Source organism: Panthera leo, chromosome C2, assembly GCF_018350215.1.
Source record: "Panthera leo isolate Ple1 chromosome C2, P.leo_Ple1_pat1.1, whole genome shotgun sequence".
Lineage (NCBI taxonomy): Eukaryota > Metazoa > Chordata > Mammalia > Carnivora > Felidae > Panthera > Panthera leo.
Genome location: NC_056687.1, coordinates 24,475,659 through 24,493,250, shown reverse-complemented (window position 1 = coordinate 24,493,250; position 17,592 = coordinate 24,475,659). Strand labels below are relative to the sequence as shown.

General features: G+C 35.3%; 1 pseudogene; it reads left to right on the top strand.

The window, feature by feature from the left end:
- Window positions 1-423: 423 nt before the first annotated feature.
- LOC122230238 lies at window positions 424-999 on the top strand (annotated as a pseudogene).
- The last annotated feature ends 16,593 nt before the right edge of the window (window positions 1,000-17,592 follow it).

Genomic DNA, 17,592 nt, shown 5'->3' with positions numbered 1-17,592 from the left:
GTAGGATGTATCCTATGAAGGCTGTGGCTATGACTGCAAATAGTAGTACGATTCCAATGTTTCATGTTTCTGAGAAAGTGTAGGAGCCGTAGTATATTCCTCGTCCTACGTGCATGTATAGGCAGATAAAGAATATGGAAGCTCCGTTAGCATGTATACATCGGATAATTCAGCCATAGTTAACGTCACGGCAGATATGGGTAACTGATGAGAAGGCGGTTATTGTGTCTGATGTGTAATGTATGGCTAGGAAGAGGCCGGTGAGAATTTGTAGGATTAGACAGACTCCTAGTAGGGAGCCGAAGTTTCATCATGCTGAGATATTGGATGGAGCGGGCAAATCGATGAATGAGTGATTGATGATTTTAATGAGGGGGTGTGATTTTCGAATGTTGGTCATTAAGTTCTTGTAGTCGCAATACAACGATGGTTTTTCATATCATTGGTCATGGTTAAATTCCATGTGAGAATAATGATAACATACATTGTATTTATTTTAAGTACAATTTTTGTGGTGAGCTTTGTAAGTTTTTCTTCAAAGCCTTCTCCTATTTATGGTGGGTTTGGTTTGATTGTGGCTGGTGGTATTGGTTATGGTATTGTGTTAAATTTTGGGGGATCATTTTTAGGTTTAATGTTTTTTTTAATTTATTTGGGGGTATACTTGTAGTGTTTGGGTATACTACGGCTATGGCTACTGAGTCTTATCCTGAGGCGTGGACGTCTAATAAAGCTGTGCTAGGGATGTTTATTACGGGAGTGTTAGCAGAATTGTTAACTGCTTGCTATATTTTAAAAGAAGATGAGGTTGAGATTGTATTTAAGTTTAATGGTGCAGGTGATTGGGTGATTTATGATACAGGTGATTCAGGGTTTTTTGGTGAAGAGGCCATGGGAATTGCAGCACTATATAGTTATGGAACTTGACTAGTGGTTGTCACTGGTTGGTCCTTGCTTATTGGTGTATTAGTGATTATAGAAGTTACTCGTGGAAATTAAGTAAAAGTAAGCGAAGGGTTAAGGTGATTATGAAAGATAGAAAGTAGAGTTTAACTAGCCCTTTCTGATTAGATACGACAGTTGACATTTTTATCTGGAAATAAGAGATGGATTTTGGTAATACATTTTCTAGTCAGATTATATCTAATAGTATCGATGCGGATTTTTGGCTTACAGTTAGGCTTATTGTTGATGGGAGGCGGTGTATTACGATTGGAAAGTACCCTAGGAGGTTAGAGAACTTAAAAAGGTTTGAGGGGTATTTCAATTTTAAGTTTTTAGCCGCGAGGTTGAGTTCTAATGCCAGGATAAAGCCTGTGGCAGTCACGGCGAGGGCAGTTAGTTTCAGATAATGGGGTATAGTTATTTGTGGGATAGTTGTTGGGGGGATATTATAGGAAATTAGGTATCCTGCAAAAATGCTTCCAATTAAGAAACGTTTGATGGAATTGATAAGGTGGGGATTATTTTCATTGATTAGGTTCAAGGAATTGAATCGGGGTTGTCCTAGGAGTGAAAAGAATATAATTCGAGTACTGTAGGCAGCTTTAAGGGATGTGGCAGATCAATAACAGATAATGTTATTGAAATAAATATGATTAATTTGCAAATGAAGTCAGAAGAAGTGAACAAATAAGAGGAAGAATGATCGATTTCAGCAGATAATTAGAATGTGTATGAGAATCAAAAATGCTAAAACGAGTGGTTGAAAAAAACAGATTGGGTCTTGTAGAATAAGGATTACCAAAATGGAGGACAGGTCACTGGAAACTTTTCAAACTGGAAAAAAAGGAGAAGAATACATATTTAAAATAAAATAATAGAGTATAAAAAGCATACAAAATCTTGAAAATTTTACAATGGGTAAAATAGATTTCCACAAGGAGAAAACAGAGAGAATGAGAAAGAAGAAATATTTGAAGAGATGACTAATAATGTCCAAAACCAATAAGAGTATCTATCTGCAAAATCAAGAAACTGTGAAACTCAAGCATGTTAAAATTTTCCTCTGTGAAAATTTCTGCTTTTATGGTATTTAAATACACCATATGTATTTAAAAAGGAAGAGATGAGAGTTTCTTTTCAAACACAAAGTTCATTTAGAAAAATAAACCAACACAATTAAATTTTACTGAAAATATACATGACAGAAAAATTTTAAGCATTTCAACAAAAATCAAATAATTATTCCTCAACTTTTAAAGTGTTTATTCAATGTGTTTACATAAATCCTTGGTCCTTTCCTTTAATTCAACAAAATGTCCTTAATTACATTTTATGTACATAACATATTCTCCATGATATCACAGCAAAACATTTTTTCACTTTAAAGATTAAACAGATTCGTTGAGATGAATTGAATTTTGTGAGAAGAGAGTTTAAGATTCTATATCTTTATACATTTAATGGATTTGAAGCTGAAATGTTTGCCACATTTTTAGTATATATTAACAGCTCTAAAATTGGCTTGAATTTATGTTTAACCATGTTTTACATATGAATTGTTTTCATTCTTAATAATAAACATAGTGGGTCAAGGTAAGATGCTAATTGCTGAAAGCTAATTAGGCACCAGTTTGACACCATTTGGTACTCAAATTCTGGATTGATTAAATGTTACAATGCTATTTTACAACCAAAGTACCAATAGAAGACTTGTCAGCTACTACTCTATGCTCTAAAATGTGTTGAAGTCTTTAATAAACAGAGCTTTGAGAGAAACTTGCTCAGTATAAGAAAATCCATTATTAAATTTTCTAAAACAGTGTTTCTCATTTGGAAGGATGGGTAATATTTACTGTGGGATCATCTGTGCATTGTAGGATGCTTAGCAATATCCCTGCCTCTACTTTTTATATCCTAGGATCACTTGCCCCCAGACCTAAGTTGTGACCGTCAAAAATGTCCCCAGAAGGAAAACAAAAAATTATACAGATTTGAGAACCATTGTACAAAATAAGGAATTTTCTAAAAATAAAAAGTCTCCTAATAGGCACACAGTTCTCACAGGTTTGGGCTGTTTTATTCTTAACTACTTGGTTAACACAGTTATCCACCATTTGAGTATTAGTGAGAGCTAATCTACTGAGAGATAGATAATCACATCCAAACCAAGATTCTAATTTCTTTGCTATTTGTAACTGTGGCTAGTGAAGTATGTCTCCACTTCATAAGCAATGTTTGATTTTAATGTTGAATCAGATCTTACAACATTCATTGATTGAAAGAAGTCATGATTTATAAACAGATATTTGTAAAATGGTATTATAGACTTTTCAACAGAAATTTTATAAGCTTAGATCCCATGGCTATCTTTCTGATTTTTAGATTTTTTTCTGTTGTTTTCCTCAAAATATTATAAAAAGAAAATGACTTTCCAGAAGAAATCACTTTTATTTTTAACTAAGCTATTTTAATAAAATTTATGTATTATCAATATGTTTTAAGGTTTTATGCTAGATATTTAATATGCAAAAATGAATATCTACTGTGTATCATCTATTGTTCTATGTATCGGTTCCTACACACAAAAAACATGCAGATTGTGGCATTGTCTAATGGATCTCTTAACAAAAAGTAATGTTTTGCATGAAAAATGAAATTCTAAAATCACCCGATAGTACCTTACAGTGTAGTTATTTATACGAAGGAAGAGTATAAAATTTAGAGAACAAAATACTTCCTTTTGTAAAAATTTAAGAATTCTCAACACCTCAGCAAGGATAAATAATGGCTTTCATAAAAAGCAAATGAAAGCACGTTTGAATTCTTAAACTGAACACAAAATTTTAAGATACAGTTTTTATAACTAACAAAATATGATATCAAAGTTGCTTTAAATAATATGATAAACAAGATTGCACATATGGCTACATTTAGAAAAAGAAAAGATAGTTTATCCATATTTCCTTCTTTATTTTTAGTTCAATGCCTTCATATGGAGAGGCACATATTATAACAATTATAGAGATACACTTTTCATAAATGTTTGTTATATTGAATTAGGAATAGCTATATGTCTTATAACTTTTAAACTGTAATTTATTTAAGTGGAAAAATATTATTAAAACAGGATTTGGTAAACTTTTTTGTAAAAGGCCAAGTATGGAATATTTTAGGCTTTGCTAGTCATACATCTCTATGGCAACTACTTAACTGTCATTTTAGCAGAAAATCAGCCATGGACAATACATAAACAAATAGGTGTGGCTATGTTTCAATAAAAGTTTATAAAAACAGGAAAATTAGAAAATGTACGATAGGTAAAAATGGCATTAAAAAATTAGATTCTGGGGCAGGTGGGTGGCTCAGTCAGCTCAGGCCATGATCTCCCAGTTCATGAGATTGAGCCCCATGTCGGGCTCTGTGATAACAGTGTAGAGCCTGCTTGGGATTCTCTCTTTCTCCCAATCTCTCTGCCCCTCCCCTACTAGCACTCACTCATGTTGTCTCTCTCTGTCTCTCTCTCTCTCTCAAATAAATAAATAAACTTAAAAAAAAATTAGATTCAGCCAAAGGAGAATTTAAGTTGCTGAAAGCTTTGATACATGTTGCCATCCTTTGGATATGGAACTTGAAGATAAGTTTGCTAAGGGCGAAAGGTCTTTTGGCACCAAGATTTACAGCTGCCTTAGGGCTTGCTTAGCATAAAGAAAGTACATTTTCATAATATATCTCAAAACAAGAGAGAAAATTATTGCCTGTTAAAGAGACAGAAATTTTTCTTTAATGTTTTCCTATTTTTTAGTGTCAAAAGCAAAACATTCCTAAAAATTTTATCTATGCTTTTATATCTTACATTTTTCTCCACCTCTCTATAAGCTTGAAATGCAAATGTTGATTTGCTTTTTGCTTTTTCTAATCCACCAAGAAACCATTTAGAAATTATCTGTTTTATGTGTCTTCAACATACCTGCTTATTGGAAATAAACTTTTTATGAAATCAGAGCAAATAAATGAAAATCCTACTAAAAATTTCAAGGGTTACAGGTGATAAGTGTTGTTTTTCTTTTTCTGTATCTTTGCTCACACTGGTTACCACCTGCTTCCCATCCTTGGTATCACATGCACATTATCTTTTTTCTTTTCTTTCTAACTTTTGGTCTTAGAGCTGTGAAAAATACCTACTTTGCAGAAGTTTTGAAAGTTCTTAAAAGTCTTCTCATTTTTTGCTCCATGAAACATCATTATACTAAAAGGTTAACAAATAGAAGAGATTAAAATTCATTCACAGTCTCCACCCTCCCACCCCCACCAGAAAAATGAACCCCTGCTTTTTAACATAAAACTCTGTAGTCCTCAGTGTTTACAGTACACAATAATTTGCCATGGCATTTTTTCAGGGTATTTTTATATAACACACTCTTCTTTAACCCTTTCCATAATATATTGAAATTACTTGTGACTTTAGGGATCTCAATCTTATTCTAATTACTCTCTCCATATGGAACTCTTTAGCTATTGGCAGATTCAACAAACGCCTTATTACACCCCTTTGAAAGAGTGACTGAAATACATGTAATATACATGTGCTTTTCCTCAGAAACATTATATTATATAAAAAGTTTTAGTTTTATTTTTATTTTTTTAAGTTTGTTTATTTATTTTGAGAGGACGAGAGCTCGCTCCCGCATGAACTGGGAAGGGGTAGAGAGAGAATCCCAAGCAGGCCCAGTGTGGAGACCCACCCTGGGCTTGAGTTCACAACGTGTGAGATCATAACTAGAACCTAAGTCAAGAGTCGGTCACTTTACCTACCGAGCCACGCGTGCGCCCCAATAAAAGTTTTAAAAATGTATCATAACAGTAGTTCAGGCCTCACTAAAAAATATCCCCTAGAAAATAGAAACAGTGGACACTGTTTACCTTAAGTGTTATATAGTTGTCCAAGTTTAACCATTTTACAAATGCTATATATTGGTTACAGAGACATATCTTGTCCTTTACCATTGATGACTGTACAGGTATCAATTAATATTTAATTAATATCACTCACAAAATTGAAAGCATATCAAGGGCATTGCTGCTTATTTTACAGAGTTGAGCTATTTATCTCAACATTTAAATTTAAGAAATTCTGTACCTGCCATGTAAAGATCTAAAGTCTAAAGAGAAGCTCTGAGTGGTTTAGTTCCTTTTGCTGTACGATTGAAAGGGAGTTACTATAATTTTTCAAAATCAGGAACAGATCCCAGGTAAATATAGCACTTGATTTTGGCAGAGATCTCTTACTAAGTGGAACAACTAAAAACATGAGATGACTGCCACACAAACTATTTTATTGCAACATAAAAAGTTGCATACAACAAACAAGAAATATTACAAAAGTCTGTGTCACCTTCATCCCGGTGACACTGCCCCGAAGCAACAAATTTTAACATTCTCAATTTATTACTTCATCTGTTGATTCCCTGTATCGCATTATATTATATAAATAAACTCTATTTCTTGATTTGTCAATTTAGTTTCAATTAACACCTTACTTGAAAAAAAAGAGAATAATAATTAAACCCTACTTCCCCTTCTTAAACATCTCTGTAGGTTTATTCTTAATTTCTTCTATTAATTACTTTAATCTTTTACATAAAATATTTATACCTCTTTCTCTTGTTAAATTAACTGCAAACAGTATATTTTGGCTTCTTTTTCAGTAAGATGAAGAAATTTTCACTCTTAAACTTTTCTCAATATCTAGTATCCTTTTTACTTTTCAAATTCTAGATTTTTTACTTTCCAAATCCTTCTAGCCTTTTTTTTAAATTTAGCTTGGCAAGGTGTCTTTTGTATAAAAATATAACACACTGGCCCCATGCTGTGTTTATAGGTTAAGTCTAGATGTTAAAAACAAGGAGGCCGTAAAATCATGAACACCTTCTGTATTACTAAAATAACTACTGTGACTGGACCTATAGAGAAGCAGACATAACGCAACCCCCTGTGCTTTTTGATACAAATAGGAATAATTTTGACAGATCCTGCTCTTCCATCGTTACATTCCATATATTATTAAAAATCAACCCATATTTTATTTTGTGTTATCATCGCACCATGATTCTTGAACATTTTTTCCCTGAAATTTCGAAGTGTTTTTCTTTTTTGTGGACAGAAGAATCACATGTCATCACCGTATTAATAATATCCAATTTCTTAACAATACTATACTAGTTATGATGCAAGATTAGTTGCTGTGACAATGATGAAAACAACAGTTATTTTTTAGATGACAAACTTATTTCTAATAATCTACTCTTAAGAAAAAAAAAAGGTTAGCATGCCATTTCCATGTTTTAGGGACTCAGGCTATTTTTACCTTGATCCTGTTCCAACCTCAACATTAGGTTTGCATCTTGCAGTCTAAAAGATCTGTACCAGTTACTGGCATAATATCTACATGCCAGCCAGTGGGAGGGGAGAAGTGAGGAAGAGGATGGTATGAGTCTTCCCTTTCCAGTATAGCGCTAAGAAGTTTCCCGTACAATGTACTTCAGTAATTCAGTGTTAATTTGTGCAGGATTCTAAAGCTCTTCTCAGCTGCAAAATTTAAATAATAATAGTACCTCCCATGGATGCAGTGATTATTAAATGAGTTACCATTTATAAAGCACTTGGGATAGTACCTGACACGGTAAAATAATAAGCAGAGTAAATTTATTCAATACTATTGCTACTTCTTTTGTTATTTATTGACCAGAAATTAATTATATGATCTGAGTTTGTTGCAAGGAAGCTAATACAACTTTTTTTTCCTTCACAATCATGTGCTGAGGTAAAACTTTCATAATTATAAGAGAAAAAGAGAAGACATTAGAAGGGACAATAGCAAGATCTGTGATATGTGCCATTAATTAAAAATAACAACACACCTATTCTTTTCTTGATAGTTTTCTCCAGAATTGGGACTTTTTGTTCTGATGTAGAGTCATTCCTCCAAAGGCCTTCCTTTCCTTATACTCCTGTATTATATCACTTTGTGTAGTCTTCTTTCTTGGATTTGTTTTCCATTTGGTAGAATATATTCTTTTCTCTCTCCCAACCTCTACTTTGTGTCAGAAAGAACAAATAACACATTGTCTTAGTCCATTCGATTTGCTCTAACAAAAATACTTCAGACAGGGGAACTTATAAACAACAGAAATTTATTTCTCACAGTTTTAGAAGCTGGGAGGGCCAAGATCGAGCCGCCAGCATGGCAGCATTTTGGTGAGAACCCTCTTCCTGGTTTATACCTTGTATCTTCTTGCCCTGTTCTCACATGGTGGAAGGAACAGGGATCTCTGTGGGGTCTCTTTTATAAAAACACTAAACTCCTCATGAGAGCTCTGCACTTTTGATCTAATTACCTCCCTAAAGCCCCACCTCTTTATACCATCATTTGTGGGAGTTACCATTTCAACATATGAATATGAGGGGACACAAACATTCACACATAGCATATACCAATTTTTAATTGCTTATATCTGAAAACATCTTTCTTCAGTTCTCAAATTTTAAATAATTGTTTTGTAGGATATTGATTTTAGTTCAAAATCATATTCTTACCAAAAAGTTTAAAGATTTTATTCCATTGCCTTCTAAAACCTAGTCTTGCTGGACACTAATACTGGAATTTTCTCTTTTGCAGATAAACTATGATTTTAAAAAATAACATTTTATTTTTGATGCTATACATTTTCAGAAAAATGTGTTTATGGTTCATGCTATTTAGGACTCACTGAGTCTCTTTCAATCTGAATATTTGAACCTTTGTTCACTCAAATTTTTTTTATTGGTGCTTTCATTATTTCTTCCATTTTTCATTGTTCTCTCTTCTTGGATAATCTATCAGAAACTTTGTGAACTTCGTAAGTATTCCTCCAAGTAAACTTCATTTGTAATTTTTTTTCAAATTCTGTCAATTGTCTTGTTTTTTTGTTTTCCTTCCCTGTACTTTACATGATGAAAAATTTCTTAGGCTTCTTCTGCTAGATTTTTCAGCTGGATATTTTGCTGTCACGATCCTACCTTAACTTCCAAAATTTCTGCCACAGTCTCTTATTATCCTCTTTCCCGAGTGGAGTGCTCTTTAGATGTTACATTTAATGAATCTGTCTAAAATATTAATTAAAATTATCTAACTTTTATCTGTTTCCTGGATTATTTTAGGTTTCTCTGAAATTATTTATCTTTTGTATTTTATATGCATGAAATTCCTAATTTTTTTTCCATATTTAAAAATGAAAACTTACGTACTGGCTTAAACTTAATGGCTTGCTTCTTCTAAGTGCTTGGTTGGATTGCTCTTCAACTGTGAAATTCTCTTACACGTTTAGCCTCTGCCCTGAATGTACGGTACGGCTTGACTCCTCTGTGAGACATGCTAATTGACTGGTTTCACTTTGGGATGTATGGGCTGGGAACACAGCTTCACGCTCCGTGAATTTTTCACTGTGTTCCCCCAAATAAACATAACTTAATTCTGAAGTGCCCATACGCACACTAGGTGTTCAGTTGTGCCCAAGTGCATTACCTGCTTTAACTGTAAGCCAGGAGCATTGCTGTCACTCTTTCTGTTACCACTCAGAAATGTAACCAGCTTATTCCCACTAATTAGATTGTGGACTCCTAAGATTGTAGTGTTTTCAGGTTTCAACAGGGAAGAAACAATTCCACCTCCACTGACTTCTCCAATTCCTGGTTTCTGTTGTGGCTAATTATGCTATTGGTGTATCACTCAGTATGAAAGAAACTGCCTCAGACCTTTCAGAAATGAGTCAAAGTCCTCAGTCCCTTGTTTCCCACTTCTCACAAAAGTCTAAGAACTGCTTTTGATTATTTTTGTGTACTTTAGATTTTAGAGAAGGAAAGAAGTAAACGAAAGTCTTCAGTTTTCCACGTCAAACTAAAGAGACTATTTTAAATCTGTGGATATTTTCAATAATAGCCTTGAAACAAAAAGTATTTTTCAGTATTATAATGTAAATACCGTCAATGGCACTGGAAACAAATGCTCCAAATTGTCTTTGAAACAGTGGCATAAAATCCTCCTAGGGAAAAAAATAATTTATCCAATGGGAATTCTTGTCAAAAATATTTATATTGTTCAACTAGTCAAAATATAAAGTTTGTTAAACCTTTGGGGGAGAATGGAATTAAATGCCAAGTCATTTATTTGGTTCAAGAGATTACATAATTTACTTGAAGTAGATATGAGTCTTCCAAGTTCTCAAAAACTTAAAGCTCTCAAATAAATCACATGTACCTAGTGGGTAATAACATACATTGCTGTGAAAAGCCTCATATCAATCACATATACCCAGTGGGTGATAGCATACATTGCTATGAAAAGAACAAAGTTGAATAAACTACAGAGTTTTAAAAACATAAGAATTTCCCATGGATAGCTGTGTGAATTTAAACCAGTTACTTAAGTCTTTGAATTTCTGTTTCTTCATTTAAAAGAGAATAAACTATTTACCTTGAAGGACTTTTAAGAGGATAAGAAGAAATGTATATATATTGTTGATAGTTTATGTAATAGGTGCTCAGTAATGTTGAAAACACTTGCAGTGACAAAGAAGATATTAAAAATATGAATTAGAGTATCCAAGTTTTATCTGTTCCCTGAATGATCTCTATCGAATCCCTCCAAGATCAGCTATTTATTTTATTTGTATAATTATACTGTGTATCGTGTCATTTCTAAAATTAATCTAACTGGATAAAATAAGGTTAACCTACATAAAGTACTTGTGCATTGACAAAAATATATGAACAACTGCAAAAAATTATTTATTTTTAAAAAATGAAGACAAAACTAGTTCTATTTAATAACACATGTAGTAATTTTAAAGGAAAGACTAACAAAGAAAGCTCACACGAAATCTTAGGTAACAGCTTTTTCTTAAATGACCACCAATTCCTTATGTTTCATCTTCAGCCTTAGGGATTTAAATATATGATTTGTCAACATAGAGAATGAATTCTTTTTTAAGGGGAAGACTCATATTAACCAAGCTTGCAATAAATTGCAAAAAAAATTCCATTATTATGTTAGAATGTCAATATATTAATTTACAGCAAGAATAATCACAATAGGGATTAATAATTATTTAAGATTCATATAAATGGGACATGGTCTCTCTAAAGGTAAAACAGAAATATAAAAAGAATCATTATCATCCAATTAATTCATTGAAAATAAGAAGTCAGTCTCGATGACACACTGAGGTACCCAAAGGTTTCAATGTCTCCAGCAGTCTCTACATTAAGGATAACTTTGAAGACTCAAATATTCATATTACCAAGTTTCTATCCCCCATAGGGGAATGCTCTCATAAACATCAACAAACTTGTCTACATATTCCTACATTCTTTATTTCTTTAACACTGTGCAAACTCTAGAAGGAAATTTTGTTTTTCAGTTCATATGAACATCAAATAGAACAAGTAACATTAAGCATTTAAAATGACAAACATTAAAAAAAAATTTTTAGCATTTTTTTTTAACGTTTATTTATTTTTGAGACAGAGAGAGACACAGTATGTACGGGGGAGGGTCAGAGAGAGAGGGAGACACAGAATCTGAAAAAGGCTCCAGGCTCTGATCTGTCAGCACAGAGCCCGATGCAGGTCTCCAACTCACGGACTGCAAGATCATGACCTGAGCCAAAGTCGGATGCTTAACCGACTGAGCCACCCAGGCGCCCCAAAATGGCAAACATTTTAAATTGAATAATCTATGTAAGGAATAGGGGCACCTGGGTGGCTCAGGTAGTGATCTCATAGTTCCTGGGCTGGAGCCCTGCATCAGGCTCTGCACTGACAGTGCAGAACCTGTTTGAGATTCTCTCTCTCTCTGCCCCTCCGCCCCCCTGCTGGACTCACTTTCTCTCTCTCTTTCTATCTCCCTCAAAATAAATAAGCTTTAAAAAAAAATTTTTTTTAATGTTTATTTATTTTTGAGACAGAGAGAGACAGAGCATGAATGGGGGAGGGGCAGAGAGAGAGGGAGACACAGAATCAGAAGCAGGCTCCAGGCTCGGAGCCATCAGCCCAGAGCCTGAGGCGGGGCTCAAACTCACGAACCGCGAGATCGTGACCTGAGCGGAAGTCGGACACTCAACCGACTGAGCCACCCAGGCGCCCCTAAATAAGCTTTTAAAAAAGAAATATTTACATGTCTCTGTTTTAGTCCATTAAGGGTATGAAACAAGGTAACTTACTAATTTACTCAGTTATTACCTCTTGATTACCTATGTGGCACACACCATACCAGTGTTCCAATTATACAGATAGAAAAGACAGAGAAACTCTGATTCCATGATGATCACAGACTTGTGAATATATATCAATCCAGAATCATAATTTCTCAGTAATGTGGAGATCCTGATTCAAAAAAAGGAACAGTAAAGAGAAAACAAATGAGCACAATGATACTTGAGTTCTCCTGTTAAAGTATCCCTATTGTGTGGTATCTGAACCCTCCTTAATATTATTCTGGTTAAAGCTACCATTTTCCTAAAAGGTGTATCCATCTACAAAGGGTGCATCTCTCTAACACCTATGACTAGTCAACATATTTCAAGTAGTTTACAAAGCGGTTTATATTTTATCATTTCCTTCTTACAACATGCTATCACATTCTACTTACTTCAAATATGTGCATAATGAAACTGAGGATGGAGATAAAGTAATTCGCCTAGAGTCATGTGGCTTACTAATTATGAAGCCAGAAGTTTATCCCAGTGTTACAAGCTGAATTGTGTCCCCCCAAATTTATGTGTTGAAGTCCTAACCTCTAGTACCTCAGAATGTGATTGTATTTATAGGCAGTTTTTAAAGTGGTAATTAAGTTAAAATGAAGTCATTCGAGTGGGCCCTTCTTCATCTAATGACTAGATTATTTATCAGAAGACAAAATTAGGACACAGACACAGACAGAGGTAAAACCTGGTAGAGACAGAGGTAGAAGACTGCCATCTACAAGCCGAAGAGAGGGGCTTCAGAATAAACACACTATCAACATTCTGATCCTGGACTTCCAGTCTCTGGAATTGCGAGAAAATAAATTTCTAGTGTTTGAGTCACTCAATTTGTGGTACTTTCTTACGACAAACCCAGATTGGCAAATTAATATACCCAGACTAGACTGGCAACTCATAAGCTTGTAAACTAGATGCTCATAACCTGCTCATAAGCAAAATTTATGGACACTTATAAGGAATTTATAAAGAAATACAGATAATCTGCAGATTATTAATAGATTATTTTCTATAAAGATAAAATGGATTAATTGTACATTTTACAAGTAAACATAACTAGATAGTGTGATGGCTAATTTTATCAATCTGCTTGACAATGCTAAGGGATGTCCAGATTGCTGGCAAAATATTTTTTCCTGGAGTATGTCTGTGAAGATATCTCCAGGAGATTAACATTTGAATCTACAGATAAAGAAGATCCCGCTCACCAATGTGGGCAGGCATCAGCCAATCCATTGAGGGTCCCAATGAAACTAAAAGGCATAGGAAAGATGAATTTGCTCTTTGTTTAACCTAGGATGTTCAACTTCTTCTTCCCTCAGACATCCCATCTTCTGGTTCTCAAGTCTTCAGACTAAGACAGGGACTTACACCATTTGGCCCTCTATTTACAGGCCTTTGAGCTCAAACCGGATTATACCACCAGCTTCCTGGGGTCTCCAGTATCAGATGGCCAAATTTAGGACTCCTCAGCCTCCATAATCACGACAAACTATTTCTATAATAGGTTTCCTCTTATATGTGTCTATCTATCCAAATCTAGATCTAGATATAATGTTCTTTCTGTTTCTTTGGAGAACACTGACTAATGTAGATACCAGTTCTCCTATCTTAGGTAGAGCTCTTAAGTAAAAGTAGAATGAACAAAATGGCACCAGAAATATAGGAACTATTAACAGGACTTATTATTTGGTGGTGAGATAACAGATGATTTTGCTATCATCACCATATTTTCAATATTCTCTAGGGTTTGGGGGGACCTATTTCTTAACTGGGATCTATTTCTTTTTTAAATGCATATTAAATATTATCTCTAGTGTTTACTCCAATAATTATTGAATCTATTATAAAAAATGTACCTGGCAGATACTGTGTGGAGAAAATAAGAGCAGAACACAGACTGATAAAGCATAATCATTATAAATAAATCCAATATGATTCATTTCACTAAATCTCTAATGGCCACCTTTTTATTCTTGGTAAGCACTGATAACAATTACCCACCTCTATCATGATCAAAATTTCCTATTAGGGGGATTCCAGAATTTCCCTCTTAATGTCTACTCTCAATTCCATGTGGGTAGAGGTAGAGACACTATCCAAGTCCTATTGCAACATTCCGGTGAACAGGAGTCTAACCATTTCACAGCTGCTGTTGACTGTGGTTCTGGATTGTTCAAGGGCTGGTTGGTACTGCTGCGGTGACCCTCTTGACATGTGAACTTGTGAGGCTGAGTTACCTGATGATGTTCCATGTGTGAGCCCCATCAATAACATGCTTTTAGTTGATATGCTTAGTTATTTTGGCTTTACTCCGGGTGCATGGGTCAGGATTAGCTTCCCAGGGCAGACGTAAGTCATGCCCAAAACAGCCTCTATCCCTAAAGAACTCAGACTCTTATTCTGATCCCCAAAAAAGCCAAACTGTTCCATCTCTCCTGATGACTACTTCTTTGGAGGCATTGTACCCTCATGTACTCAGGCACTACCTCTTTAGAGAGGATTTCTAAAAACCCACTGATATGTTCCGGGGTTTGTCTTTGTAACCTCAGGAAATTTTTAGTATACCCTTTCCCTTTTTCCTGAGGGCACTGAGATGCTTCCTGGCCAAATATATGCATAAAAAAGAAGGATCATTCAAGTCTTTCCTCACAGAGCACACACTCTGCTCTACATTGGTGTTTGAGTAACGTCAGAGACTAGTTTATTGTAAGTAAATAACCTTGACTGGACTATGAACATAATCTACACTGCAATAGATACTCTGTTACAGAGAGGTAACTGGCTTACTGTTAACTATTGGGAGTGAGCATACATTTAAAAGTCAACACTGCACACTCCAGCACTTTCCTTTTTTCTCCTCAATCCTCTTTACTCACTTTTGTTCTTTTGTGTATTAAGTCTGTGTGCCTCTCCCACCTCTTTGTAATTTTCCTCATCCTTAAGATTCCTTGATTTATTTTCTTTCCCCACCAGCTTCTCTCTCATATCATAGCAAAATAATATAACTAATTATGATAGATATTTTATTACTATTACTCAAATAATATAAGTGCTAATTGTAAAAAGGAGGGAGAAGAAAAGAAAAATGTAACTTCTATCTAACTAGCTAAAGAAAACTACTTTCAAACTACTATATTTTCTTTGTTTCTTAATCCTACTTCATCTTCCCCATGTCTTTGTTTGCATATATTTGTAGCAGAAAAAATATATTATAAATTCTTCTTTTCCTGTCCTTTCCCTTTTCTTTATTACAGCAGGTTGTTCATTGAACCAATTGACAAACAGAAATTATGTCTTTTGAACAAAAGGTCCAGACCCCAGAGGAAGGAGTGAGAACAGAGATACAGAAGAAATGTCTGGGGAAAAGGGCGAAGAGAGGAAGATTTATGCATCATAACAGCAGAGACATCCACACCTTACTTGTAGGCATCTATATGGAGCCGGCAGCCAAATTCATGAAGAGTAAACAACACTATGTGGCTTTCACAAAAACAGAGCCTGAGGCAGAGAACTATTTGCTTACAATTATTTAGCAGAGTGTACTGCCAGGGAAATAAAAATGAGGGGTAAAGGGAATGGGATAGGGGAGAGAGAGCACATACAAAGCAATGCATCACCAAGCTGGTGCCAGTTTAGCATCAAAATACAACCCATTGCTGTAACATCTGAGGACATCTCCCAGGAGGCTGCTTGGGAACTACAACATTTTAGAAGAGTCCATTGCTGGCGAAAGAAAGTGAAGGATGATTGAGCAATTAATCTGCCATGTCTCTTTTGTCTTTTAGGTCATCGTATTTATGGGGTGTAACCCTGTTGGCCCCACAATCACACAGCTCCAGGCTGTGTTTTCCAGCATTTTTGAGCAGCCATTGGGTAAAAGTAGAGCCATCTCAGGCCCTGCTTGTTGGTCTGTCTTTATCAGTGAGTTCAAGGTGGGGTGGGGGCATTCTTGGATAGTGGTGGAGGCAGGCTGAGCTTTCAGCCTGTGAGTAGAACAGATCAACAGAATGGCTCCAGAAAGGAAACAAAGTAAATGATCTAACCCCAGAGCTATGGCATAATTTGGTGGGAATCCAAGAAGACCTGAAGTTTTTGCTAGTCTGGTAATAGAAGTCTTTGAGTGAGAAATTAGTTACTACTTTTACTTCCCTGTTTTAATTTCCTACCTGCTATAAACAAGGGTCTTATCTGGGATTGCACAAAAGAAACCCACATCAAGTACTGATGATACAGGTGACAGTTCATGCCCATACATATTTATGGTGCTCATAATTTTGTTGCATAATTGATACGGAGACATGAAACGAACTATTGGGAATCACTGCTCAACAACATCAGAAGACCTTGGTGAGACAAAAAGTCAAAGTACTACAGAACACTGTTAAAACCAAACGAAACATCAACCCAGGGGTATGACAGAGGCAATAAAGAAAAGGCCAGTGAAGTTTTTGTTTGGGGAGGAGTTTCTTTTTAATGAAATTTATTTTCCCAACTTCCCAGAATCCCTAGAAAAAAAAAGTATATGTGCAATTATCTCTAAGGACTCCATTTTAAATTCTAAATTTCTAAAAAAAGACAAATAATCACAAAGTAAACAAGTTGTGTTGGGGCGCCTGGGTGGCTCAGTCAGCTGAGCGTCTGACTTTGGCTCAGGTCATGAACTTGAACAGTTCATGAGTTCAAGCCCCGGTCGGGCTCTGTGCTGACAGCTCAGTGCCTCGATCCTGCTTCGGATTCTTTGTCTCTCTCTCTCTGCCCCTCCCCTGCTCATGCTCTGTCTCTCCCTCTCTCTCAAAAATAAACATAAAAAAAAATAAAAATAAAAAAAAGAAAACAAGTTGTGGAGGCCACTTTTAGGCAAACAGGCTTGAGCAATGGAATGTAGAAAGGGGCCCACACTGACCACCTGGCTGAATACACAGGCCCATCAGGCAACCCACTACTTAGAACCAGGCACAGTGACCAAAAAAGGGAAAATTCCGCATGTTGCCACACCTCCTCACCTTCCCTCCTTTAAAAGTAGCCCCCTTCCACAGCCTTGTTGCAGATAACCTCTCCTCTGCTGTCCTGCCCTTGGGTCCTTTGCAAATAAACTTTTGTCTCCTTTGTTCTGCCTCTGGTGATTTTTTTTTTTTTTTTTTTTTTTTTTTTTTACCTCTCAGGCTACTGGCTTCTACCTGATCATCACCCCATATTTGGGGGCGATCATCCAATCAAGAGACACCCCATTTACACACCACGCAAGTCTCTTCCTACATTTAAGAAAAAAAAAAAAACCACGTAACCTGAGGTTGTGCCTGGGTGGCTCAGTTAGTTAACCATCCGACTTCAATTCAGGTCATGATCTCAC